We start from the raw sequence: 27,773 nt of genomic DNA, 5'->3' as shown, positions 1-27,773 counted from the left end.
TAAACGGAACAACTGCATTTGGCGTACTAGTTGGTTTGGGGCCTACTATCGGTGTCTGCCACTCCTTGCTGTTCTGCTGGTTTCCTGTCCTGAAATTCCGTTTTCAGGCGCTCGTTAAGTAGTTGTTAATGTTAGACTGCATTTGGCCTACTAGTTGGGTTGGGGCCTACTATCGGTGTCTGCCACTCCTTGCTGTTCTCCTCCACTGAACAAAGCTGTGCCGCCTGTTTACTACTGTTGCCAATTTTGAACTGCATTTCGACTACTTACTGATTTGGGCCTACTCTCTGTGTCAGCCTCTCATTCCAGTTGTCCTCCACTGCAATGCCCCCTGATTAGTCCTGTGTTACCAATTTTGAAATGCATTTAGCCCACTTTATTCTTTGGGCCTATATCTGTGTTTCCTCCTCATCCTGCCCATTGCCCAGCCAGTGATAGATGAGTCTGCTGGTACATTGACCCATAACGCAACATTTCCCGTGCACGCTACACTGCAAGATTGTGACCCTGCTGAAAGTCAGGTCCCCCTTCCCGCATACCATACCACCTTACACGGGGACAAACAGGAAGGTGCAGATGAAAGTGCAGGTTCCTTCATCAGGTGGGGGGAGGAATACTAGTTGGCGACGTCACTGGCACAGGGCCTCTCATAGTACGCAAAAGTGTTGCTGCCGGTGGGAGGCGCCCCCGCCGTGCAAACACACCGCTGTACTTTGAGGGGCCCTGTGCCAGTGCCAATGCCAACGAGTGGGCCCCCCCTGCTTGCTCAGGTTTACAGCAGTTGCAAAGTTGAAATACTTACCTCTCCCTGCTCCACTGCCGTGACGTGGTCCAGATTTCCTGGGCCCACTAATTACTTGAACCAGCCCTACCCACCACAACTTTAGCCAAATGAACCCCAATTTCAAATGCCTTCCAATTATTATAAGGTAAATTACGCTTGACAAGCTTCATTAAGAAGAATGGATGGTTTTGACATTAAAATGGGCACTCTAGGTGTTTTCCTGGCCCCCACTCACTGCCGACTATGCTGCCCCATTGACTTGCATTGGGTTTCGTGTTTCGGTCGATCCCGACTTTACGTCATAATCGGCCGATTTCACTCGACCCGACTTTTGAGACTCTAAAAAGGTCAAGGTCGCTCAACTCTACTGGTGAGTAACATGGAGAACATGCCACAGAAAATATGCACCAATGAATCGGGGCTTTAGTCTCTTGTGACAAGTGGCACAATTTCTCTGACTGACACTGATTTCTGCTTTAGTTTTTTCAATGAAAAATATTTAGCTGGCTTGCTGCTTTCTACTGCATGAAGAATTATTCAATAAATGTATAATTTAAATGCAGCAAGACAGATGTCAGCTACATTATATAACTGTGCAATCATCACACTAAGTCTGACACTACTGCTGCTGTCAGCTGTCCTAACTCTCCCCTTATGGATTTACTGTAATATTCATCTTCATTGCTGCATTTGTACAACACAGTTTCTCTCCATATCATAGAATCATAGAATGGTAGAGTTGGAAGGGACCTCCTTGGTCATCTGGTCCAACCCCCTGCTCAAAGCAGGATTCACTAAATCATCCCAGACAGATGTCTGTCCAGCCTCTGCTTGAAGACTTCCATTGAAGGAGAACTCACCACCTCTCGTGGCAACCTGTTCTTCTGATGGTGAAGCTGCCGGGGCGTCATGCCTTACTTAGCTCCTTTATGTTTTCTCAGTCCGGGACATACTGAAGTTAACTAGGGGAAAATGTGGCACCCCAGAGTCTCGTTGCCATGGTGACATTGCCTCCCTCTGAGGGATGATGTCATGCCTGGAGGCAGGAAGAGATCCCCATGCCAGGTACTACACAGCATGCATCACAATTCCAGCTCCAGGCCAGAAGGGGGAGCTCTAGACCCAACTTCAGGGGAGCTGCTCTCTCTAGCAGGGAGGAGGAGTCAGTTTTCAGGCTGTTAGGAAGTTAGTCGGAGGAGAGAGAGGAGCAGAGACAAGGGCTCTGGGGAATTGCAGCTGCATCAGAGCTGACCCCGGAGCGGAGCGCTGACAAGAAGGATGCCAGAGTCCTTGGCTGTGCGGGTGCTGTACGCCCCAACAGTCGAATCTGGAGGGCAGGGGATTGCAAACTCCCTGGCCTCAGTGAACACCCAGAGGCACCGCAGCAGATTAAGAGCCGGGTCTCCTAGTGAACAGGCAGTGCCCATGATAGGCTCATGCTGCCTGCCATACAGGTCAAAGCCAACATGCAAGAGAGGGTCGCAGCTTAGCTACAGGCAGCAGGGACCCGAAAATAGAGAGCAGCAGGAAGGCCTCCAACCTTACCTGGCAAAGTGGACCCCCTGAATGCTTCCAGGCTAGCCGGACTCCTGCTGTCATCTGTAACTGGTACCCCAGATTGCATGTTCATCTACCAAGAAGGTAAAGAAAACTGTACTTTTCTGTGTCCCTTGCTTATTCTCTGCACCACAACGTTCATCACCAACTAAACTGCCTGTTTTATCTGCCCGGGGGCCCCGCTCTACCCGTGAGAAGCTGTACCATCTTTACTGCATCACCATCAGCCCCAGTGGACCTGAACCGCAGCGTCGGCCATCCCTTGCTGAACACCACGGGTGGCGTCACAAATCAATCCCATATAACTTTTCCCCTTGCATTAGTATTGCACGCCCAGGGCCACAGAGTCGGGTCACGGCCCCGTGACTTCCCCAAAGACCTGCCCAACCTGGTTTCGAGTACCCCACGACCCTAGTGGGTGTCGCAAAAATGCCATATTGTTACCAAATGTACAGCGATCGCATTAAGATGCCTGCTGCTTCTGAGCAGGTCACCAAGACTTGTCACCACAGGGAAGTTTGGCCACTCCCTCAACTACAATCATGCCTCACTGAAGTCCAGCTATGATTGGTGCTATTTCCTATTTCCTTGCAGCACTTGTTGCTGAGCCATGGAGCACCAAATCCTGGTATCCTTAGGCTATGTGCACACATTACGGATTTTGATGCGGATCCGCAGTGATTTTGGACAGGCGGAATTGCATCAAATCCGCAGTGTAGTGCACTACCAATGTTATGCTATGTGAAATGTAGAATTGTTGTGCACATGCTGTGGAAAAATCAGCACAGATTTGCAGCACTCTGTTTTCCGCAGCATGTCAATTCTTTTTGCGGATCTGCAGCGTTTCTGCACCCATTGACTTCCATTGAGTCAGGCACATCCACAGCAAAACCGGAGGTGTAAAAAAGATCTGTGGATTTGCTGCAGATGTGGGTGCGAGGATCGCTGCAGATCGGGAGGAGGAAGAGTGTGTGGGCTGAGTGTGCGTGTCTGTGTGTGGGGGTCTGCGTGTATGTGTGTGCGGGTCTGTGAGTATGTGTGTGTCCCTGTGTGTGTGCGGGTCTGTCTAAGCAGCCATTATCTGATGTGAATACTGCTCCAATCCGGCTATGAATGTCCACAGAGACAACCAGCCGATGATGGGAAAGTTGTCCCATCAGACAACGCATGTGTTCAGTAACAAAAACATTCAGAACATACAGTAGACATACAGGACACACATTACAGACAGTACAAACAACATATAACATACAGTACATACTCATCAATCACCTAGTCCCCAAAGTCTTCGATCTCCTGTAATAATAAAAAAAAAAACCATAATAAATCAACCTATACTTACCTTTCTGCCGTAGTCCATCTAATAACGAGTGTCTCATGATGATCTCCCATGTAGAACAGTGACATCGGGTGGTGTCAGTGCTCTACAGGGCCTCCGCAATGAAGTGACAGGTGGAGGTAATCCTCCGCGATGCATCCCTCCGCCGCTGCCGGGAGAGATGTCACCTGAGTTAATTCTCTCACCGGCAGCGCTCTGTGAGAAAATTCCCAGGCAACATTGCCGTAAAGTAATTATTCAATATAGAAGTCATCAAGCACAATATAACACTATGGCCAAGAGTGGATTAATGTCACTCTCCCAAAGTAAACATCAAAACAAGTTGGATAAGAAGAACTACTCCCAGAAATAGTATAAACAAAGAAATGAAGTATACACAAAGTCCCATCAATCATGATAAAAGGTAATTTTATTGAAACAAATCATGTGTACAAATATATTCAATCTACATAGTAATAAAAGTCCAATAGACAGGAGGTAGAGGAAAACTGGGGATAGACTAGGGAAGGAGTGGGAGATCAAAAATCCCACAGGGGCACAGACATGATTGTAATCATATAATACAGAGTTTGATGGCTTGGTAAATCAATCGTTATTTAGTATATGGGAAAAAAAATCCCTATTAAAAGCCAAGCAAAATTGTAATCAATTCTCCATGCTTACCCATTATAGAGAGTAACCCCCCACGGCTTCCCAGGAGCCCCTTGACGCGTGTTTCGCTGTCCAGCTTTTTCAAAAGGATCCTGCCTCTCCATTATGAACCGGGCTTAATATCACCTTACAATCAAAGGTGACATTAACCCCTTATTGCCCCATATTTCACCGCTATAGGGCAGTCGGAAGAGAGAGGCTAAGTGCCGGAATTGGAGCATCTTACAGATGCGCCATTTCTTGGGCAGGTAGGAGCTAGTATTTGTAGCCGGGGGGGCAATATCCATGGCCCCTCTCTAGGCTATGAATATCTGCCCGCAGCTGTTTGCATAGCCTTTATGGCTATTAATTATGGGGGACCCCACATCATTTTTTGTGGGGTCCCTCTATTTTAATAGCCAGTAAAGGCTAAATATACAGCTGCAGGCTGATATTCATAGCCTGGGAAGCTCCATGGGTATTACCCCCTTCCCGGGCTAGAAACATCGGCCCTGGCCATTGGCTTTCCCTCTCTGGCACAGAAAATTGCGTGGGTGCCCACATAATTTTTTCCCTTTTTTAAAAAAAATTGCGTGCAGATTTTGTGTGTGTCTTTATTTAACTATTTATGTAACATTTTATTAGGTTTATTACTAAAGATCGGACTTGGTATTATCTATCTATCTATCTATCTATCTATCTATCTATCTATCTATCTATTATCTATCTATCATCTATCTGTCTGTCTATGTGTGTGTAAACATTCTTCGATGCAGTATGTAAAATAAGAGGTTGGACCAAGAAATGACATCACAATTATTTTATTTTTTTTGTTAAATAATAGATCTATATTTAGGTTACAAAAACGCATACAAATCCGCATGAAAATATCCATGAAAATTTGCATCAAAAAACGTGTGGATTTCTACCTGCGTTTTCTGCCAAGAGATGCAGAATCTGCACAGAAAATTCCACAGGCAAATCTGCAACGTGTGCACATAGCCTTACTTTGCCACTAATAAAGTAATCAAAAGAACTGCGAACGCTGCCAGATAAAAGGTGGGACTCTCCTATCAAGACCATTGTCATGGAACATGCAAATAAATTAACACCAACTCCCCCACTCATCATCCCGTTCAGTGCATCCCGTCACTTCTTCCGTTTATGACCGCTCCCCACTCTACAGCAGAAGAACTCTGGCACGAAAGCAAAATCATCTTTAAAAAGGGCTGCATTTTCCTCCCTATTTTGGCAGCGGGCTACGTCTTTTTATAAGATCATTGCAGAGGGGGCTCTTCCACCCTTTACGGTGCGCCACATTTAAATACTACCAGCGGAGGCTATTTGACCATTGATTCGTGTTCTTTCACCTGGAATCTGCTTTAATGGGTACGGACTATAAACCTAGATATTTTTTTTTCACAATTAAACCCAGCAGACAGCCATGACTTCATTGAAGCGTGTGTGTAAATCTGATTTTGGATTGAACTTTACTATCAATTTTTTTTTTTTTCATAACATATTGTCAATGATGAGATTGATCTAACATTTGGAATGACAATGCGGCATCATGTGACGTATCGCCTAGCCTGTATATTGCCAATTTCCATGTATCGTGCCCCTGAGTCCTATTTCTAGCATCATCATCACAAGGCAGCTCTAGATCCAGAAACCAATGAGTGCTGTGTCCAGGACCATGGCTCCTCCTGCCGCCTCCATCCCTTACTCAATGGGAATTCTTGAATGAACTCAGGAGGGGGTAAAGCTGCTGCACAGTGCCTGAGTCTTTAGGCGGTCTGTTGCTATAGTGACTTCTTCCAGGAGCTGCCCAGTCTGCTGTGTAGTAGTAACAAAGCTTCACTTCTCAGATGCTGATGGGGAGGAGGAGGAGCAGAGGCAGCTGTGTGCATTTCTCCAGCCTTAGCCCCAGGTAAATGATAGACCTTTCTTCTAATACCTATGGCTATATTAAGGGGCGCTGTGTGGTGGCGCCTTATTACCCCTGCCCACTGGGCGCAAAGTGGCTCCCTGTGTATCCAGGCTTTGTCGGTGCAGACATTAAATACTGCAGAGAAGGGTCTGAATATTGAGACAGGAAGGTTAGAGGATGGATGCTGAAGGAAACAATGTATCATTATGTTGTTATTATTATTATTATTATATGCCATTAGTGTTTCTAGAGAATTCCCTTTCTGTCATTGTCCTAATGTATATTGACTGCAATACTAGTTGCATCAAGTCACCATTGAATGGCCATGTACCATGGAGTATACTGCTGGAATGACTGGTGGACTTAGCCGTCCGTCATTACTTGTTGTACACCTTGACAATGAACATCTATCAGACAAGATTGATATTGAAGATTTGCTTACCTTGGACAAAGGACGGTGTGTGCGCTCTGCGCTGGGTGCATTGTACTCCACACAATAGGGCTCCATCTGATTTATGATACTTGGCTATGTCTGTGACGAAGCCCTAGCAGAAATTTACACTAGTCTACCGCTCAGGTCCTGTGTCATTTAGGATCTGATTCTTTATTTGTGTGTGTGGCGGCGGGGTTAAGTCACTTTTATTTTTTAGTCTTGTGGTACTTGCTGACTTTTATTTTTTGCTCCAAATTAATCAATGGTACGTGCGATTCATGACTTTTGGGCCAATTTAAAAAAAAAAATCTTTTTTTTTTTGTTCTATCTGTAACCGTTTTGGCAACTTTTTAGCGCAAAATGTCACAAAATTACTCCAGATGGGGAAGAGGGGTTGGAGTACATTTGTGACATATTTGTGAAATGAATCAGATGAAAACATCCAGAAATCCTAAACTGAGCCCATAGTGGTTAACCAAATACAGGGGAACACAATAAAATAAACGAATGGAAATATCGATTTGGCGCATACAAAAATGAAGGTGCAAAAGAACGAAAAGCTCAACAACACAATCAAGTGGAATAATGAATGAGGCCGGTAGAGTCCTGCCATTCGTAATAGTAATCATTTTCCTGGCTGGTGTAAAAAAAAAAATAGAAAACCTCTAGATTGTACTTCAGTCAATAGAAAAAGAATGACATAAAGTTTTCAGAAGAGTGACGTGTTGTATAATATATGCCTTTCTTGTCTCACTTGTTGCTCATGTAACGCTGCAGGATGCATAATAACATTGCATGTATATAAACTAGGAACGAGTAAATTGCAGCAGTTTCCCTCAGGATCCATAGTCCGGCTCTTATTTTTCTAGTACAGGTTATATTACATTATGAAGCTACTTGATTGGTTTCTATGGGAAACTATTTCAATTTACAGATCTCTATAAATCAACCCCAATGCGTTTGTTCCCACACCCTGTGGGAATTTCTCAAACACATATGCATGCTAGGGCACTACTTACTACAGGTCATGCGTGTTTATGAGAAAAGCAAAGTACCCAGCGGAAATCCATCGACTATGGAGAAAGAATAAAACTCCATGCAGATTGTTATTAGTACTGATGTATTTTGTATTAATCATATTTAATGTCATTCAGTTAAATAAAAAAAAATTAATTGATCAGTAATGAGGGTTTTTTACTATGCAATGCTTAGCATTGTTACCTTGTATGCAATGTACATTCTGTTTTGTAAACTTTTTTCAACATACTCCCAAAATATTCCCTACTCAATCATTCAGAATTTCTTGATGAATATAAACGTTTTGAAGCTTTTTTTCAAGGTTCAAACATGAAAGTAACAATGTATCAACTTATCAGTTATCTAGCTTTTAGTGATGAGCGATCATGCTGGGATAAAGGCGTTATCCGAGCATGCTCTGGTGCTAACCGAGTGTCCTGGATGTGTTCGAAAAATATGTTTGAGTCCCCGCGGCTGCACGTCTCACAGTTGTTAGCCTTAATACTTGATGGTCATGCCTAACAAACAGACAATCCCTGCATGTGTTGCGGCTGTCGAACAGCAGCGGGACACGCAGCCGCTGGGACTCGAACATATTTTTCGAACACATCGAGGACACTGGGTTAGCATCTGAGCATGCTCAGATAACACCTTATCCCAGCACATTCTCTCATCACTATTCGCTATGTATGTAACTAAGCTTTTACTTAGGTCTGAGTACTGTCTTCAGTTCATAATGGAAGTCATAGAGCCTTGTCAGATCCATTGTATAACAGATAACAATAGCAGCCAACCTCATTGATTTTTCATAGGCTCTATCAGAGTATCTGATTCGCCCACCAGTGCAATGGGGATACTCGGTACTGGGTCCGGTTGCACTTAAAGGGCATGTTAAGGTGGCTGCGACCCAGTCCGTGGCCCTGGGACTCAACTAAAAGGGAAAGGTCTTGATAATAAAGTTTATTCGTGACGCCACCTGTGGCTCTCGGTCAGAGGGACCCTCTGGGGTGATGTTGTTGCAGCAAGATGGTTATGCTTCCCACAGGTGAAGTGGGGTCCCCAGGGCTCTCTTGTATGGCAAGAATGGTGGGTTGCCGGTAAATAACGGATGACACAGAGTTGCAGTCTTTACCTGGTTTACTGATGGTAACAGGCCTCAGTCCAGGGTACTGGCAACAGGTGCAGAAGGAGTCCAGGCAGCCTGAAAACAAGTAGTGATCTCTCTTGGCAGGTCAGGTTGGGAGCCTTCCTCTATGTGCTGGTTTTCTGGTCCCTTGCTACCTGTAGTTCGCTGGCAGGTGCCCTTTTCTCTCTCCTGTCCTGGGACAGTACCTGCACGGCAGGCAGCTTGAGCTGTACTCTCGGAGGTCTCTGACACGGTGACTCCAAGCTCTATCTGCTGCTGTACCTCAGGTATGGTATGGGCAATTAACATACAATCCTATGCCCTCCGGTTCCACTGTGGAACTTGCAGTTATCCACAATCTCGGGCTCCCGGTGCCCGGTTTCTGCGCTCTGGCTCACAGGAGGCCCAATTGCAGCCTCCCTGAGCTCCTAATCACTCCTCTCCCTTCACTGTCTGCTCCAGACTGAACTCACTCCTCCTCCAGACCAGGATGGATCTCAAGGAAGTTCCCCTATAACAGGGGTTAGAGCTCCCCCTTCTGGCCTGGAGTTAGAATATGTTGTGTGTAAGATTTATTTAACTGCCAAAGGGATCCCACGTGTCTCCAGGCATGGCACTACCCTCCCCGAGAGGAAGGCAGCATCACTGTGGTACCTGAACTCCTAGGGTGCCACATATCCACCATTTTAGCTGTCTTTTTGACATATTATGCTGCATGCTACAATATTTTTCTCAAATTTAAATGTGAATAGAGCTTTATATATATTAGCTATACATCTACAGATACAACAGTCATCAAATTAGAAATGATGAGCAGGGCCACAGTAGAGCAGCTGTAATAAAGGCTCTTTTTGGCATGTGGATTCATTTGGTAAGTAGTCCTACTAATCTGTCCTATGGCTTGCGGCCATAATGCTGATGCTGAAAAATACTTATATGACAACCATGTTTGTCTTATCACACTGTGTGGTGGTGCGGTACAGACAGAGACAGAAAAGAACCTCTGTGCAAAAACTGTAATTGGGGTGCCTTTTGGAGTCCAAGGCCACGTGCACATGTTGAATATTTGATGAGTTTTTTACCTCAGTATTTATAATCCAAAACCAAGAGTGGGTGATAAATACAGAAGTGGCAACGTGTTTCTATTATACTTTTCCTGTGATTATTCCTTTTCCTGGTTATGGCTTACATACACTGAGGTAAAAACTCAATAAATATTCAATGTGTGCACATGGCCTAAGAGTTTATCTTAATGCATTCCTTTATGTGCTGCAGCTGCACAGGTTGCACCACTGGCTTAAGGTACCGTCACATTTAGCGACGCTGCAGCGATATAGACAGCGATGCCGATCGCTGCAGCGTCGCTGTTTAGGTCGTTGTGTGGTCGCTGGAGAGCTGTCACACAGACAGCTCTCCAGTGACCAACGATGCCGAAGTCCCCGGGTAACCAGGGTAAACATCGGGTTACTAAGCGCAGGGCCGCGCTTAGTAACCCGATGTTTACCCTGGTTACCATTGTAAAAGTTAAAAAAACAAACAGTACATACTTACATTCCGGTGTCTGTCACGTCCCCCGGCGTCAACTTCCCTGCACTGTGTCAACGCCGTCCGGCCGTAAAGCAGAGCACAGCGGTGACGTCTTTTTACCTATTTTGCTACATTACAACCCATGTTTAAATATTTTTGGAATGCGACTTGTGGGTGATGCATCAGCTCTAAATAGTCTAAGACCGGGTTTACATTTGCATTTGGGGGCTTTGCGGAGGGCGGTGTACCCACTCCGTTATGTTCCGCCTACTTCTGCATGTTTGTTGGGTTCCTGTGCTGTCGGCGGGCGTGTCTAAACGCATCCGCATACATCCGCATGTCCTGCGTACCCAATATTAAGGCCGGGATCACACATGCGAGAAACACGTCCGAGTCTCGCATGTAAAATCCAAGCTCTGGCGCCGGCACTTGGGAGCGGAGCGGGCGGCTCCATGTGTTGCTATGCGGCCGCCCGCTCTGCTCCGGAGTGCCGGCACCAGAGCTTGGATTTCACATGCGAGACTCGGACGTGTTTCTCGCATGTGTGATCCCGGCCTTAAAGATAGATACGGAGCTTAACAGAGGAAGTACACAGCCCTCCGCAAAGCCCCCGAACGCAAATGTGAACTTAGCCTAAGTTGGTGAAGTGAGAAAAATATAGCCATAAAAATTTATAGGATCAAATATCTAAAAATTGGCAGGTGCATATGTATTCACCCCTTTTCGTGATTGAGCCCATAAAACCTAAACATTGCTGGTGCAAGCAATTACCTTCATAAGTCACATGTTTTGTGAAAGGAAGTCCACCTGTGTGCAGTCTAAAGCTATGTTCACATATTGCTTTTTTTCAGGGTTTTTTAATACAAATTTTCAGATGTGTTTTACAGTATCAGCAAAGTCTATGAGATTGCAGAAATCTAATGTCCACAGTTTTTTTTTGTCCTCAGCATTTTGTGCATACCTTGGTTTTTGCAAAATGCAGCATGTCACTTCTTTCAGCATTTTTGCAGCATTTTTTTCACGCATATAAAGCAGTGGGTAAGTGCAAAAGCTCAGCAGGTATCAGGTTTTGCTGCTTTTTTAGTGAAAAAAAAAGCATATACAGCAGGTTGTGAAAACCATTTATTGTTGTGATTTTTCGCAAGTTTAAAGCATAATGTCTTGATGTTCATGCAGTTTAACATTAGTACAATTTAATTATATTAATGATGTGTAAACATTTACCCAACAAGGTGTGAAATTGAGTTGGCCTGTGGCCAACCAAAGTGTGAAAAAAGTGTGCCCTAGGAACTCAATTCTCTGTCAGTGTATTAGATAAACTATTCCCAACCAATTCACCTCCCCCCACTAGGGTTGAGCGAAACGGGTCGAACATTTTCAAAAGTCGCCGACTTTTGGCTAAGTCGGGGTTTCATGAAACCCGATCCGACCCCTGTGCGGGGTCGGCCATGCGGTACGCGACTTTCGCGCCAAAGTCGCGTTTCAATGACGCGAAAAGCGCCATTTCTCAGCCAATGAAGGTAAACGCAGAGTGTGGGCAGCGTGATGACATAGGTCCTGGTCCCCACCATCTTTGAGAAGGGCATTGCAGTGATTGGCTTGCTGTCTGCGACGTCACAGGGGCTATAAAGAGGCGTTCCCGCCGACCGCCATCTTACTGCTGCTGATCTGAGCTTAGGGAGAGGTTGCTGCCGCTTTGTCAGAAGCAGGGATAGCGTTAGGCAGGGTCCATTAACCACAAAACCGCTTGTGCTGCAGCGATTTGCACTGTCCAACACCACCCTCGGTGTGCAGGGACAGTGGAAGTTTTTTTTTTTTTTTTCCCCCTCAGCGCTGTAGCTCATTGGGCTGCCCTAGAAGGCTCCCTGATAGCTGCATTGCTGTGTGTACGCCGCTGTGCAAACCAACTGCTTTTTTCAAAGCACAAATCCTCTTGTTCCTTCCTTTCTGCACAGCTATCTTTTTTGTTTGTCCACACTTTTTATTTGATTTGTGCATCAGTCCACTCCTTATTGCTGCCTGCCATACCTGGCTGAGATTACTGCAGGCAGGGAGATAGTAATTGTAGGACATTCCCTGTTTTTTTTTTTTTTTGGTGGGAGATTAAGATTGGCAATTTGGCATTTCTGCTAGAGTGCCATCCCTGTGTGTGCCATCTCTCTCACATAGTGGGCCATAGAAAGCCTTTTCATTTTTCTGTATTTTTTTTTGTGGGGTGTATAAATTCTCCCTGATAAAAATACAGTGGGAGATTAATATTAGCCTTTGGGCTTGTGTGCCAGTCCTGAGTGTGCCATCTCTCTCACAAATAGTGGGCCATAGAAAGCCTATTTAATTTTTTTTTGGGTTTTATAAATTTTCCCTGAAAAAAGGGAGATTAATATTGGCCTCTGGGCTTGTGTGCCAGTTGTGAGCGTGCCATCTGTGCCAGCCCTGAGCGTGCCATCTCTCTCACAAATAGTGGGCCATAGAAAGCCTATTTAATTTTTTTTTGGGTTTTATAAATTTTCCCTGAAAAAAGGGAGATTAATATTGGCCTCTGGGCTTGTGTGCCAGTTGTGAGCGTGCCATCTGTGCCAGCCCTGAGCGTGCCATCTCTCTCACAAATAGTGGGCCATAGAAAGCCTATTTAATTTTTTTTTTTGGTTTTATAAATTCTCCCTGAAAAAAAGGGAGATTAATATTGGCCTCTGGGGTTGTGTGCCAGTTGTGAGCGTGCCATCTGTGCCAGTCCTGAGCGTGCCATCTCTCTCACAAATAGTGGGCCATAGAAAGCCTATTTAATTTTTTTTTTGGTTTTATAAATTTTCCCTGAAAAAAGGGAGATTAATATTGGCCTCTGGGCTTGTGTGCCAGTTGTGAGCGTGCCATCTGTGCCAGTTGTGAGCGTGCCATCTCTCTCACAAATAGTGGGCCATAGAAAGCCTATTTAATTTTTTTTTTGGTTTTATAAATTTTCCCTGAAAAAAGGGAGATTAATATTGGCCTCTGGGCTTGTGTGCCAGTTGTGAGCGTGCCATCTGTGCCAGTCCTGAGCGTGCCATCTCTCTCACAAATAGTGGGCCATAGAAAGCCTATTTAATTTTTTTTTTGGTTTTATAAATTCTCCCTGAAAAAAAGGGAGATTAATATTGGCCTCTGGGCTTGTGTGCCAGTTGTGAGCGTGCCATCTGTGCCAGTCCTGAGCGTGCCATCTCTCTCACAAATAGTGGGCCATAGAAAGCCTATTTAAATATTTTTTTGGTTTTATAAATTCTCCCAGAAAAAAAGGGAGATTAATATTGGCCTCTGGGCTTCTGTGCCAGTCCTGAGCGTGCCATCTGTGCCAGTCCTGAGCGTGCCATCTCTCTCACAAATAGTGGGCCATAGAAAGCCTATTTAAATATTTTTTTGGTTTTATAAATTCTCCCAGAAAAAAAGGGAGATTAATATTGGCCTCTGGGCTTGTGTGCCAGTTGTGAGCGTGCCATCTGTGCCAGTCCTGAGCGTGCCATCTCTCTCACAAATAGTGGGCCATAGAAAGCCTATTTAATTTTTTTTTTGGTTTTATAAATTCTCCCTGAAAAAAAGGGAGATTAATATTGGCCTCTGGGCTTGTGTGCCAGTTGTGAGCGTGCCATCTGTGCCAGTCCTGAGCGTGCCATCTCTCTCACAAATAGTGGGCCATAGAAAGCCTATTTAAATATTTTTTTGGTTTTATAAATTCTCCCAGAAAAAAAGGGAGATTAATATTGGCCTCTGGGCTTCTGTGCCAGTCCTGAGCATGCCATCTGTGCCAGTCCTGAGCGTCCCATCTCTCTCACAAATAGTGGGCCATAGAAAGCCTATTTTTTTTTTGGGGTTTTAGAAATTCTCCCTGAAAAAAAAAGGGAGATTAATATTGCCCTTTGGGCTTGTGTGCCAGTACTAAGCGTGCCATCTCTCTCTCTCTCTCTCTCTCTCAGTCAGTGGGCCATAGAACGCCTATTTTTGGTTTTATTTGTTTTCTAAATTCTCCCTGAAAAAATCATTATATTTTATTTGGTTTCTAAATTCTTCCTGATAAAATCATATTTTTTTTATTATTTTTTTTCTAAAGTCTCCCTGAAAAAAACAAAACAAAAAAAAAAACAAACAAAAAAAACAGTGGGGGATTAATATTGGCCTTTCTGCTTGTGTGCCAGTCTTGACTCCTGTGTGCGTCATCTCTCACTCAGTGGGCCATAGAACGCCTATTTTTTGTTTTATTAGTTTTATAAATTCTCCCTGAAAAAATCATTTTATTTTATTTGGTTTCTAAATTCTTCCTGATAAAATCATATTCTTTTTATTATTTTTTTTTCTAAAGTCTCCCTGAAAAAAAAAAAAAAAAAACAGTGGGAGATTAATATTGGCCTTTCTGCTTGTGTGCCAGTCTTGACTCCTGTGTGCGTCATCTCTCAGTCAGTGGGCCATAGAACGCCTATTTTTGGTTTTATTTGTTTTATAAATTCTTCCTGAAAAAATCATTTTATTTTATTTGGTTTCTAAATTCTTCCTGATAAAATCATATTTTTTTTATTATTTTTTTTTCTAAAGTCTCCCTGAAAAAAAAAAAAAAAAACAACCAAAAAAAACAGTGGGAGATTAATATTGGCCTTTCTGCTTGTGTGCCAGTCTTGACTCCTGGGTGTGCCATCTCTCTCTCTCTCTCTCTCTCTCTCCAATTGTGGTCCATAGAAAGCCTATATTTTTTTTCCTTGATTTGGGTTCCAAAATCTACCAGAGAAAATAACTACATCAATCATTGGTAGAAAAATATTGGCCTCTGGGCTTGTGTGCCACTCCTGACTCCTGTGTGCGTCATCTCTCAGTCAGTGGGCCATAGAACGCCTATTTTTGTTTTTATTTGTTTTATAAATTCTCCCTGAAAAAATCATTTTATTTTATTTGGTTTCTAAATTCTTCCTGATAAAATCATATTTTTTTTATTATTTTTTTTTCTAAAGTCTCCCTGAAAAAAAAAAAAAAAAAACAGTGGGAGATTAATATTGGCCTTTCTGCTTGTGTGCCAGTCTTGACTCCTGTGTGCGTCATCTCTCAGTCAGTGGGCCATAGAACGCCTATTTTTGGTTTTATTTGTTTTATAAATTCTTCCTGAAAAAATCATTTTATTTTATTTGGTTTCTAAATTCTTCCTGATAAAATCATATTTTTTTTATTATTTTTTTTTCTAAAGTCTCCCTGAAAAAAAAAAAAAAAAACAACCAAAAAAAACAGTGGGAGATTAATATTGGCCTTTCTGCTTGTGTGCCAGTCTTGACTCCTGGGTGTGCCATCTCTCTCTCTCTCTCTCTCTCTCTCTCCAATTGTGGTCCATAGAAAGCCTATATTTTTTTTCCTTGATTTGGGTTCCAAAATCTACCAGAGAAAATAACTCCATCAATCATTGGTAGAAAAATATTGGCCTCTGGGCTTGTGTGCCACTCCTGATTCCTGTGTGCGTCATCTCTCACTCAGTGGCCCATAGAAAGCATATAGTTTGTTACATTTGTTTTCTAAATTCTCCCTGCAAAAATCTATTTTTTTTTTTTTTTTTGGTGTTTCTAAAGTGTTCCTGAAAAAAATAAAAATAAAAAAAAAATAATAGTGTGACATTAATATTAACATTTGTGCTTCAGTGACAGTCCTGCGTGTGGGGCATCTCTCTAATTTGCAGCCACCAAAAACAGAGTGTGTAACATTGGGCCTGATTTTCGCTGTGGTCTCACCAACCTGTAAAGGGGTAGCTAAATCATACTGAAGTTATAGCTCACCGTGTAAGTTGTGTGACTGCAACAAATAACGTTAGTTTGGTTACGTTTTTAAAACAATGAGGAAGTCTAGTGGAAGAGGTCATGGCCGGGGGCGTTCATTGTCAGCTGGTAATGAGGGTAGTGGTAGTGGTGGAGCATCACGTGGTCGTGGGGAAAAAAATATTGCACCTAAGTCTGGAGCTGTGGAGCCAGGTTCGTCGTCCGGCTACACAAGGCCTCGAACGCTCCCTTTTCTGGGATTAGGAAAACCGCTTTTAAAGCCGGAGCAGCAAGAGCAAGTTTTGGCTTATCTTGCTGACTCAGCCTCTAGCTCTTTTGCCTCCTCTCGTGAAACTGGTAAAAGTAAAAGCAGCGCGTCGTTAGTGGATGTTCACGGTCAGGGACAAGTCACTTCCTTGTCCTCTTCAGCAAAAACAACAACAGAGAAGAATGCAGCAGGCGACACAACGGGTTACTCCATGGAGCTCTTTACACATACCGTCCCTGGCTTAGAAAGTGAAGCAGTTAACAGTCCATGCCCATTACAAGTTGAATCTGACATGGAGTGCACTGACGCACAGCCACAGCCAGACTACTATGCTGGTCCTTTGACTCAGACCACAACATTGCCCTCGCAGGGTGCTGATCAAGAATCAGACCCTGATGAGACTATGTTGCCCCATCACGAACGCTATACCACCAAACGACACGGTGACACAGACGAAGTTGCGCAGGAGGTACAAGAAGAGTTATTAGATGACCCAGTTCTTGACCCCGATTGGCAGCCATTGGGGGAACAGGGTGCAGGCGGCAGCAGTTCTGAAGCAGAGGAGGAGGAGGGGCCGCAGCAGGCATCAACATCGCCACAGGTTCCATCTGCCGGGCCCGTATCTTGCCCAAAACGCGTGGCAAAGCCAAAACCTGGTGGAGGACAGCGTGGCCATCCGGTTAAAGCTCAGTCTGCAATGCCTGAAAAGGTATCCGATGCTAGAAAGAGTGCAGTCTGGCATTTTTTTAAACAACATCCAATTGATCAGCGCAAAGTCATCTGTCAAAAATGTTCTACTTCCTTAAGCAGAGGTCAGAATCTGAAAAGTCTCAATACTAGTTGCATGCATAGACATTTAACCACCATGCATTTGAAAGCTTGGACTAACTACCAAACGTCCCTTAAGGTTGTTGCACCCTCGGCCAATGAAGCTAGTCATCAACGCAACATCCCTTCCGGCAGTGTAGGACCACCATTTAGCGCACCACCTGCTGTATCTGTGCAGGTATCTTTGCCAGGCCAAAGCAGTCAGGGTCAGGGAATCACCAGTTTCGTAGTAGGAAACACTGCATCTAGGGCACCGGCGGCAACAATACCATCTCCCACCGTCTCTCAGTCTGCCATGTCCACCGGCACCCCCGCTAGTTCCACGATCTCCAGCTCTCCAGTCCAGCTCACCCTACATGAGACTATGGTTAGAAAAAGGAAATACTTAGCCTCGCATCCGCGTACACAGGGTTTGAACGCCCACATAGCTAGACTAATCTCGTTAGAGATGATGCCCTACCGGTTAGTTGAAAGCGAAGCTTTCAAAGACCTGATGGACTACGCTGTACCACGCTACGAGCTACCCAGTCGACACTTTTTTTCCAGAAAAGCCATCCCAGCCCTCCACCAGCATGTTAAAGAGCGCATCGTCCATGCACTCAGGCAATCTGTGAGCACAAAGGTGCACCTGACAACAGATGCATGGACCAGTAGGCATGGCCAGGGACGTTACGTGTCCATCACGGCACACTGGGTAAATGTGGTGGATTCAGGGTCCACAGGGGACAGCAAGTTTGGGACAGTTCTGCCTAGCCCACGGTCTAGTAAACAGTTGTCTGTAGCCGTTCGCACCCCCTCCTCCTCCTCCTCCTCCTCGTCCTCCTGCAGAAGCAAGAGCTCGTCCACAGACCGCAGTCGCACAAACACTCCATCCGCACCTGCCACTGTTGCACACCAGGTCTCCCATTATGGGGCAGCTACTGGCAAACGTCAGCAGGCTGTATTGGCTATGAAGTGTTTGGGCGACAATAGACACACCGCGGAAGTTCTGTCCGAGTTCTTGCAGCAAGAAACGCAGTCGTGGCTGGGCACTGTAGATCTTGAGGCAGGCAAGGTAGTGAGTGATAACGGAAGGAATTTCATGGTTGCCATCTCCCTTTCCCAACTGAAACACATTCCTTGCCTGGCTCACACCTTAAACCTGGTGGTGCAGTGCTTCCTGAAAAGTTATCCGGGGTTATCCGACCTGCTCCTCAAAGTGCGTGGACTTTGCGCACATATCCGCCGTTCGCCTGTACACTCCAGCCGTATGCAGACCTATCAGCGTTCTTTGAACCTTCCCCAGCATCGCCTAATCATAGACGTTGCAACAAGGTGGAACTCAACATTGCACATGCTTCAGAGACTGTGCGAACAGAGGCGGGCTGTTATGTTTTTGTGGGAGGATACACATACACGGGCAGGCAGTAGGATGGCAGACATGGAGTTGTCAGGTGTGCAGTGGTCGAAGATTCAAGACATGTGTCAAGTCCTTCAGTGTTTTGAGGAATGCACACGGCTGGTTAGTGCAGACAACGCCATAATAAGCATGAGCATCCCCCTAATGCGTCTGCTGATGCAAAGTTTGACGCACATAAAGGATCAGGCGTCTGCACCAGAGGAAGAGGAAAGCCTTGATGACAGTCAGCGATTGTCTGGTCAGGGCAGTGTACATGACGAGGTACCGGGCGAAGAGGAGGTGGAGGATGAGGAGGATGATGGGGATGAGTATATTTTTAATGAGGAAGCTTTCCCGGGGGCACGGGAAATTGGTGGCGTGGCAAGGCCGGGTTCTGGTTTTTTGAGGGACACAAGTGACGTAGATTTGCCTGCAACTGCCCCTCAACCAAGCACAACCGCAGATTTGACAACGGGAACTTTGGCCCACATGGCGGATTATGCCTTGCGTATCCTCAAAAGGGACACACGCATTACAAAAATGATGAACGATGACGATTACTGGTTGGCCTGCCTCCTTGATCCTCGCTATAAAGGCAAATTGCAAAATATTATGCCACATGAGAACTTGGAACTAATATTAGCAACAAAACAATCAACTCTTGTTGACCGTTTGCTTCTGGCATTCCCTGCACACAGCGCCCGTGATCGTTCTCACACGAGCTCCAGGGGCCAGCAGACCAGAGGTGTTAGAGGGGCAGAAATCAGAAGTGGCGTTGGCCAGAGGGGTTTTCTGACCAGGTTGTGGAGTGATTTTTCTATGACCGCAGACAGGACAGGTACTGCAGCATCAATTCAAAGTGACAGGAGACAACATTTGTCCAGTATGGTTACAAACTATTTTTCATCCCTTATCGACGTTCTCCCTCAACCGTCATTCCCATTTGATTACTGGGCATCCAAATTAGACACCTGGCCAGAATTGGCAGAATATGCATTGCAGGAGCTTGCTTGCCCGGCAGCTAGTGTCCTATCAGAAAGAGTATTCAGTGCTGCAGGTTCAATACTAACAGAAAAAAGGACTCGTCTGGCTACCCAAAATGTAGATGATCTAACCTTCATTAAAATGAACCACAACTGGATTTCAAAATCTTTTGCCCCACCCTGCCCGGCTGACACCTAGCTTTCCTATGAAAAGGTCTTGCCTGTGGACTATTCTGAATGACTTTTCCAATCTCGTAATTTTCTTCACCTGATTGTCCAGCATACGACATGTTTCCACCTCACGAAATGGCCAAACTCCCCACACGGGGCCGTGCTATCGCCACTTTGCGCTTGGACCCTTGAGAGTGCTGTTTGTCTGAAGAGGTGGGTGTGGCCGCTTTTGGTCGACGGCACTGCCACTGGGTCCCTCATAGTACAATAAAGTGTCTCTGGCGGTGGTGGTGCGCACCCAACGTCAGACACACCGTTGTAATATGAGGGGCCCTGTGCCTGTACCGCCGGCCACAAGACAGTTCCCCCCCCCAGCTCAAACAGTGCTCTACCACTAGTAAAATTATCTCTCACAGCTTCACCAATGTGTAGTCTAGGCGCTGACATCCTTCAATGCCTGGCACTGACAATACCATTGTTTTGACATTTTTGTTATGTTAGGCCTTCGAAGCCTGTCTGCGGTCCCTTCTTTCTACAACTACTACACTGACCAGGCCACTGCTGGCCGTGTTACCCTGGAACCAATTTAAAAGTGCCTACAGCCAGCCCAAGTTTGTTATGTTAGGCCTTCGAAGCCTGTCTGCGGTCACTCCTTCCACTAGACTTCCACTGACCATACACTGCTGCCCATGTACCCCTGGAACCAATTTAAAAGTGCCTACAGCCAGCCCAAGTTTGTTATGTTAGGCCTTCGAAGCCTGTCTGCGGTCACTCCTTCCACTAGACTTCCACTGACCAGACCACTGCTGCCCGTGTACCCCTGCAACCAATTTAAAAGTGCCTACAGCCAGCCCAAGTTTGTTATGTTAGGCCTTCGAAGCCTGTCTGCGGTCACTCCTTCCACTAGACTTCCACTGACCAGACCACTGCTGCCCGTGTACCCCTGGAACCAATTTAAAAGTGCCTACAGCCAGCCCAAGTTTGTTATGTTAGGCCTTCGAAGCCTGTCTGCGGTCACTCCTTCCACTAGACTTCCACTGACCAGACCACTGCTGCCCGTGTACCCCTGGAACCAATTTAAAAGTGCCTACAGCCAGCCCAAGTTTGTTATGTTAGGCCTTCGAAGCCTGTCTGCGGTCACTCCTTCCACTAGACTTCCACAGACCAGACCACTGCTGCCCGTGTACCCCTGGAACCAATTTAAAAGTGCCTACAGCCAGCCCAAGTTTGTTATGTTAGGCCTTGGAAGCCTGTCTGCGGTCACTCCTTCCACTAGACTTCCACTGACCATACACTGCTGCCCATGTACCCCTGGAACCAATTTAAAAGTGCCTACAGCCAGCCCAAGTTTGTTATGTTAGGCCTTCGAAGCCTGTCTGCGGTCACTCCTTCCACTAGACTTCCACTGACCAGACCACTGCTGCCCGTGTACCCCTGCAACCAATTTAAAAGTGCCTACAGCCAGCCCAAGTTTGTTATGTTAGGCCTTCGAAGCCTGTCTGCGGTCACTCCTTCCACTAGACTTCCACTGACCAGACCACTGCTGCCCGTGTACCCCTGGAACCAATTTAAAAGTGCCTACAGCCAGCCCAAGTTTGTTATGTTAGGCCTTCGAAGCCTGTCTGCGGTCACTCCTTCCACTAGACTTCCACAGACCAGACCACTGCTGCCCGTGTACCCCTGGAACCAATTTAAAAGTGCCTACAGCCAGCCCAAGTTTGTTATGTTAGGCCTTCGAAGCCTGTCTGCGGTCACTCCTTCCACTAGACTTCCACTGACCAGACCACTGCTGCCCGTGTACCCCTGGAACCAATTTAAAAGTGCCTACAGCCAGCCCAAGTTTGTTATGTTAGGCCTTGGAAGCCTGTCTGCGGTCACTCCTTCCACTAGACTTCCACTGACCAGACCACTGCTGCCCGTGTACCCCTGGAACCAATTTAAAAGTGCCTACAGCCAGCCCAAGTTTGTTATGTTAGGCCTTCGAAGCCTGTCTGCGGTCACTCCTTCCACTAGACTTCCACTGACCAGACCACTGCTGCCCGTGTACCCCTGGAACCAATTTAAAAGTGCCTACAGCCAGCCCAAGTTTGTTATGTTAGGCCTTCGAAGCCTGTCTGCGGTCACTCCTTCCACTAGACTTCCACAGACCAGACCACTGCTGCCCGTGTACCCCTGGAACCAATTTAAAAGTGCCTACAGCCAGCCCAAGTTTGTTATGTTAGGCCTTCGAAGCCTGTCTGCGGTCACTCCTTCCACTAGACTTCCACAGACAAGACCACTGCTGCCCGTGTACCCCTGGAACCAATTTAAAAGTGCCTACAGCCAGCCCAAGTTTGTTATGTTAGGCCTTCGAAGCCTGTCTGCGGTCACTCCTTCCACTAGACTTCCACAGACCAGACCACTGCTGCCCGTGTACCCCTGGAACCAATTTAAAAGTGCCTACAGCCAGCCCAAGTTTGTTATGTTAGGCCTTGGAAGCCTGTCTGCGGTCACTCCTTCCACTAGACTTCCACTGACCATACACTGCTGCCCATGTACCCCTGGAACCAATTTAAAAGTGCCTACAGCCAGCCCAAGTTTGTTATGTTAGGCCTTCGAAGCCTGTCTGCGGTCACTCCTTCCACTAGACTTCCACTGACCAGACCACTGCTGCCCGTGTACCCCTGGAACCAATTTAAAAGTGCCTACAGCCAGCCCAAGTTTGCTATGTTAGGCCTTCGAAGCCTGTCTGCGGTCACTCCTTCCACTAGACTTCCACAGACCAGACCACTGCTGCCCGTGTACCCCTGGAACCAATTTAAAAGTGCCTACAGCCAGCCGAAGTTTGTTATGTTAGGCCTTGGAAGCCTGTCTGCGGTCACTCCTTCCACTAGACTTCCACTGACCATACACTGCTGCCCATGTACCCCTGGAACCAATTTAAAAGTGCCTACAGCCAGCCCAAGTTTGTTATGTTAGGCCTTCGAAGCCTGTCTGCGGTCACTCCTTCCACTAGACTTCCACTGACCAGACCACTGCTGCCCGTGTACCCCTGGAACCAATTTAAAAGTGCCTACAGCCAGCCCAAGTTTGTTATGTTAGGCCTTCGAAGCCTGTCTGCGTCCCGTTCTTTCAACTACAACTACACTGACCAGGCCACTGATGGCTGTGTTCCCCTGGAACCAATTTTAACTTGCCTACAGCCAGCCCTATGTTATTATGTTAGGCCTTCGAAGCCTGTCTGCGTCCCGTTCTTTCAACTACAACTACACTGACCAGGCCACTGATGGCCGTGTTCCCCTGGAACCAATTTTAACTTGCCTACAGCCAGCCCAATGTTAGGCCTTTGATGCCTGTCTGCCGTCACTCCTTCCACTAGGCCTCCACTGACCTGTCTATTGCTGCCCGTGTACCCCTTGAACCAACATCATTAAATATAAAAAAAATTAATTTGATTATAAAAAATAAGATCGTGTTGAGATCTCAAATGAAGACATTTTAACAATCAAAACAAACACACAACAAATATCTGGAACTGTACTACAAAGGTCCAACAGCTACAATTTCTTTCTCCTGCAAGAAGTTAACTGAAAGTTTTTTGGAGTTGTTAACACAGATATGGCATCCACCGAGTGTTGTCCTGTCGCGTCTCCTTTAAATTATTTCCAATAAGATGTTAAACTATTAATTTAATAAAATCAATAATTAAAAAAATAATTGAGTAAGTCAAAAGCACATTGCAAATAAACATTAATTACAAATCAAGAAGCATGGCGCGTCCGAGGGTGAGTAGATACCGAATAAGAATATAATCACCCTCGGACGCGCAATGCTTATTTACAACAGCCTTCCTTCCTAAGAATCAGCCCTTCCGTGGTGTAGAGAGAGGTTGTGTTACACTCCAAGGTGTTCCCCAGGTTGCCTTTCCTGAGCTTCGATCTTCCGGCTCTCGTTTAGTAGCTGTTGGAAACTACGCTGCATTAGGCCTACTAATTGTGTATGGGTGAAACAGTGGCGCATCTGCGGTCCCTCCTTCCACTAGGCCTCCACTGACCTGTCTACTGCGGCCCGTGTACCCCTTGAACCAACCTAATAAAATATTTAAAAAATTAATTTGATTATAAAAAATAAGATCGTGTTGAGATCTCAAATGCAGACATTTTAACAATCAAAACAAACACACAACAAATATCTGGAACTGTACTACAAAGGTCCAACAGCTACAATTTCTTTCTCCTGCAAGAAGTTAACTGAAAGTTTTTTGGAGTTGTTAACACAGATATGGCATCCACCGAGTGTTGTCCTGTCGCGTCTCCTTTAAATTATTTCCAATAAGATGTTAAACTATTAATTTAATAAAATCAATAATTAAAAAAATAATTGAGTAAGTCAAAAGCACATTGCAAATAAACATTAATTACAAATCAAGAAGCATGGCGCGTCCGAGGGTGAGTAGATACCGAATAAGAATATAATCACCCTCGGACGCGCAATGCTTATTTACAACAGCCTTCCTTCCTAAGAATCAGCCCTTCCGTGGTGTAGAGAGAGGTTGTGTTACACTCCAAGGTGTTCCCCGGGTTGCCTTTCATGAGCTTCGATCTTCCGGCTCTCGTTTAGTAGTTGGTGGAAACTACGCTGCATTAGGCCTACAAATTTGGTATGGGGTGTAGAGACAGGTTGTGTTACACTCCAAGGTTTTCACCAGGTTGCCTTTCCTGAGCTTCTATCTTCAGGCTCTCATTAAATTGTGGTTAAATGGAACAACTGCATTTGGCGTACTAGTTGGTTTGGGGCCTACTATCGGTGTCTGCCGCTCCTTGCTGTTCTCCTGGTTTCCTGTCCTGAAATTCCATTTTCAGCCTCTCGTTAAGTAGTTGTTAATGTTAAACTGCATTTGGCCTACTAGTTGGGTTGGGGCCTACTATCGGTGTCTGCCACTCCTTGCTGTTCTCCTCCACTGAACAAAGCTGTGCCGCCTGTTTACTACGGTTGCCAATTTTGAACTGCATTTCGACTACTTACTGATTTGGCCCTACTCTCTGTGTCAGCCTCTCATTCCAGTTGTCCTCCACTGCAATGCCCCCTGGTTATTCCTGTGTTACCAATTTTGAACTGCATTTAGCCCACTTTCTTCTTTGGGCCTATATCTGTGTTTCCACTTCATCGTGCCCATTGCCCAGCCAGTGATAGATGAGTCTGCTGGTACATTGACCCATAACGCAACATTCCCCGTGCACGCTACACAACAACATTGTGACCCTGCTGAAAGTCAGGTTGCTCTTCCCGCATACCATACCACCTTACACGGGGACAAAGAGGAAGGTGCAGATGAAAGTGCAGGTTCCTTCATCAGGTGGGGGGAGGAATACTAGTTGGCGACGTCACTGGCACAGGGCCTCTCATAGTACGCAAAAGTGTTGCTGCCGGTGGGAGGCGCCCCCGCCGTGCAAACACACCGCTGTACTTTGAGGGGCCCTGTGCCAGTGCCAATGCCAACGAGTGGGCCCCCCCTGCTTGCTCAGGTTCACAGCACTTGCAAAGTTGAAATACTTACCTCTCCCTGCTCCACTGCCGTGACGTGGTCCAGATTTCCTGGGCCCACTAATTACTTGAACCAGCCCTACCCCCCACAACTTTAGCCAAATGACCCCCAATTTCAAATGCCTTCCAATTATTATAAGGTAAATTACGCTTGACAAGCTTCATTAAGAAGAATGGATGGTTTTGACATTAAAATGGGCACTCTAGGTGTTTTCCTGGCCCCCACTCACTGCCGACTATGCTGCCCCATTGACTTGCATTGGGTTTCGTGTTTCGGTCGATCCCGACTTTACGTCATAATCGGCCGATTTCACTCGACCCGACTTTGGACATAGTCGGGTTTCGCAAAACCCGGCTCGACTCTAAAAAGGTCAAGGTCGCTCAACTCTACCCCCCACTGTTACATTTTCCAAAAATGATTTTGGGTTTCACATGTCTTGCATTGTTCACCTGTGTTCATGCTTTTGTGGTGGAAGCAAAGCTGATTTTTGGGGATCCTGAAAAACACAGCAAAAATGGCAGCAAAACCTGGTTTTGAAGGCAGCTTATTTACTGTCAAAAGAGCAGGTTTTAATGCAGAAAAAAATACAAAGTGTGAACATAGCCTAAGGCTACTTTCACACTAGTGTCGGTACGGGCCCGTCGCAGTGCGTCGGGCCGATGTACCGACGCATACTGTGAAATAAAATCACAACGGGGCCAGCGGATGCAGTTTTACAATGCATCCGCTGCCCCATTGTGAGGTCCGGGGAGGAGGGGGCGGAGTTCCGGCCGCGCATGCGCGATCGGAAAAAGAGGAACCGACGGACAAAAAAAGTTGCATGGAACGTTTTTTGGCCCGATGGACTGCAAACACACAACGCATCCGTCGTGCGACGGATGCGACGTGTGGCAATCCGTCGCTATGCGTCGCTAATGAAAGTCTATGGAGAAAAAACGCATCCTGCGGGCAACTTTGCAGGATGCGTTTTTTCTGCAAAACGACGCATTACGACGTGCGTCGTACGACACTAGTGTGAAAGCAGCCTAGTAGTAGTAGGGAATAGGTTTGTGCTCAACTGATTAATTAATGGTGCTATGAAGTAAGGCCAGGGTCTCACTTGCGCATGCAATGCTAGAAACTCGCACGAGTCTCTCACATCAATACCTGACACAGCCACCGGCACTCGAGACCAGAGCGTTCAGCTGCATAGAAGTACCTGCAGCAGCACGCTTTGGTCGTGCAAGTTTCTCGCAATGCACATGCAAGTGTGACCCCGGCCTAAGACGTCGGTCTGAACTCTATCCAACTACACTGCTCAAAAAAATAAAGAGAACACTTAAACAATAGAATATAACTTCAAGTAAATCAAACTTCTGTGAAATCAAACATAGGAAGCAACACTGTTTGACAATCAATTGCACATGCTGTTGTGCAAATGGCATAGACAACAAATGGAAATTATTGGCAATTATCAAGACACACTCAATATGTGCAGGTGGGGACCACAGGCCACATCTCAGTACCAATGCTTTCTGGCTGATGTTTTGGTCACTTTTGAATGTTGGTTGTGCTTTCACACTTGTGGTAGCAAAGATGGACTCTACAACTCACACAAGTGGCTCAGGTAGTGCAGCTCATTCAGGATGGCACATCAATGCGATCTGTGGCAAGGTTTGCTGTGTCTGTCAGCGTAGTGTCCAGAGGCTGTAGGCGCTACCAGGAGACAGGCCAGTACACCAGGAGATGTGGAGGGGGCCAAGGGAGGACAACAACCCAGCAGCAAGACCACTACCCCAGCCTTTGTACAAGGAGGAACAAGAGAAGCACTGCCAGAGCCCTGCAAAATGACCTCCAGCAGGCCACAAATGTGAATGTGTCTGCATAAATGGTTAAAAAACCGACTCCATGAGTGCCTGACATCCACAGATGGGGGTTGTGCTCACAGCCCAACACCGTGCAGGACGCTTGGCATTTGCCACAGAACACCAGGATTGGCAAATTCGGCAATGGCGCCCTGTGCTCTTCACAGATGAAAGCAGGTTCACACTGAGCACAGTTTGACAAAGTCTGGAGATGCCATGGAGAGCGCTCTGCTGCCTGCAACATTCTTCAGCATCACCGGTTTGTCAGTGGGTCAGTAATGGTGTGGGGTGGCATTTCTTTGGAGGGTCATGCAGCTCTTCATGAGCTCGCCAGAGATAGCCTGACTGCCATTAGGTACCGAGATGAGATCTTCAGACCCCTTGTGAGACCATATGCTGGTGCGGTTGGCCCTGGGTTTGTCCAAATGCAGGACAATGCCAGACCTCATGTGGCTGGAGTGAGTCAGCAGTTCCTGCAAGATGAAGGCATTGAAGCTATGGACTGGCCCGCCCATCCTCCAGACCTGAATCCGATTGAACACATCTGGGACATCATGTCTCGCACCATCCACCAATGTCACGTTGCACCACAGACTTTCCAGGAGTTGGCGAATGCTTTAGTCCAGGTCTGGGAGGAGATCCCTCAGGAGACCATCCATCGCCTCATCAGGAGCAGGCTCA

The 27,773-nt window shown here is 46.0% G+C and overlaps 1 protein-coding gene across 1 annotated transcript in view; it reads left to right on the top strand.

The window, feature by feature from the left end:
• Positions 1–5,886: 5,886 nt before the first annotated feature.
• RNF182 (ring finger protein 182) overlaps positions 5,887–27,773 on the top strand; it is a 202,597-nt gene continuing 180,710 nt past the window's right edge. The window contains exon 1 of the transcript XR_011314058.1: positions 5,887–6,240. The gene's annotated coding sequence lies outside the window, so the exon portion shown is untranslated. The remainder of the gene's footprint in view (positions 6,241–27,773) is intronic.

Source organism: Ranitomeya imitator, chromosome 6 (assembly GCF_032444005.1).
Source record: "Ranitomeya imitator isolate aRanImi1 chromosome 6, aRanImi1.pri, whole genome shotgun sequence".
NCBI classification, from domain to species: Eukaryota; Metazoa; Chordata; class Amphibia; order Anura; family Dendrobatidae; genus Ranitomeya; species Ranitomeya imitator.
The sequence above is the reverse complement of the archived record's forward strand: the minus strand, read 5'-3'. Positions and strand labels throughout refer to the sequence as shown.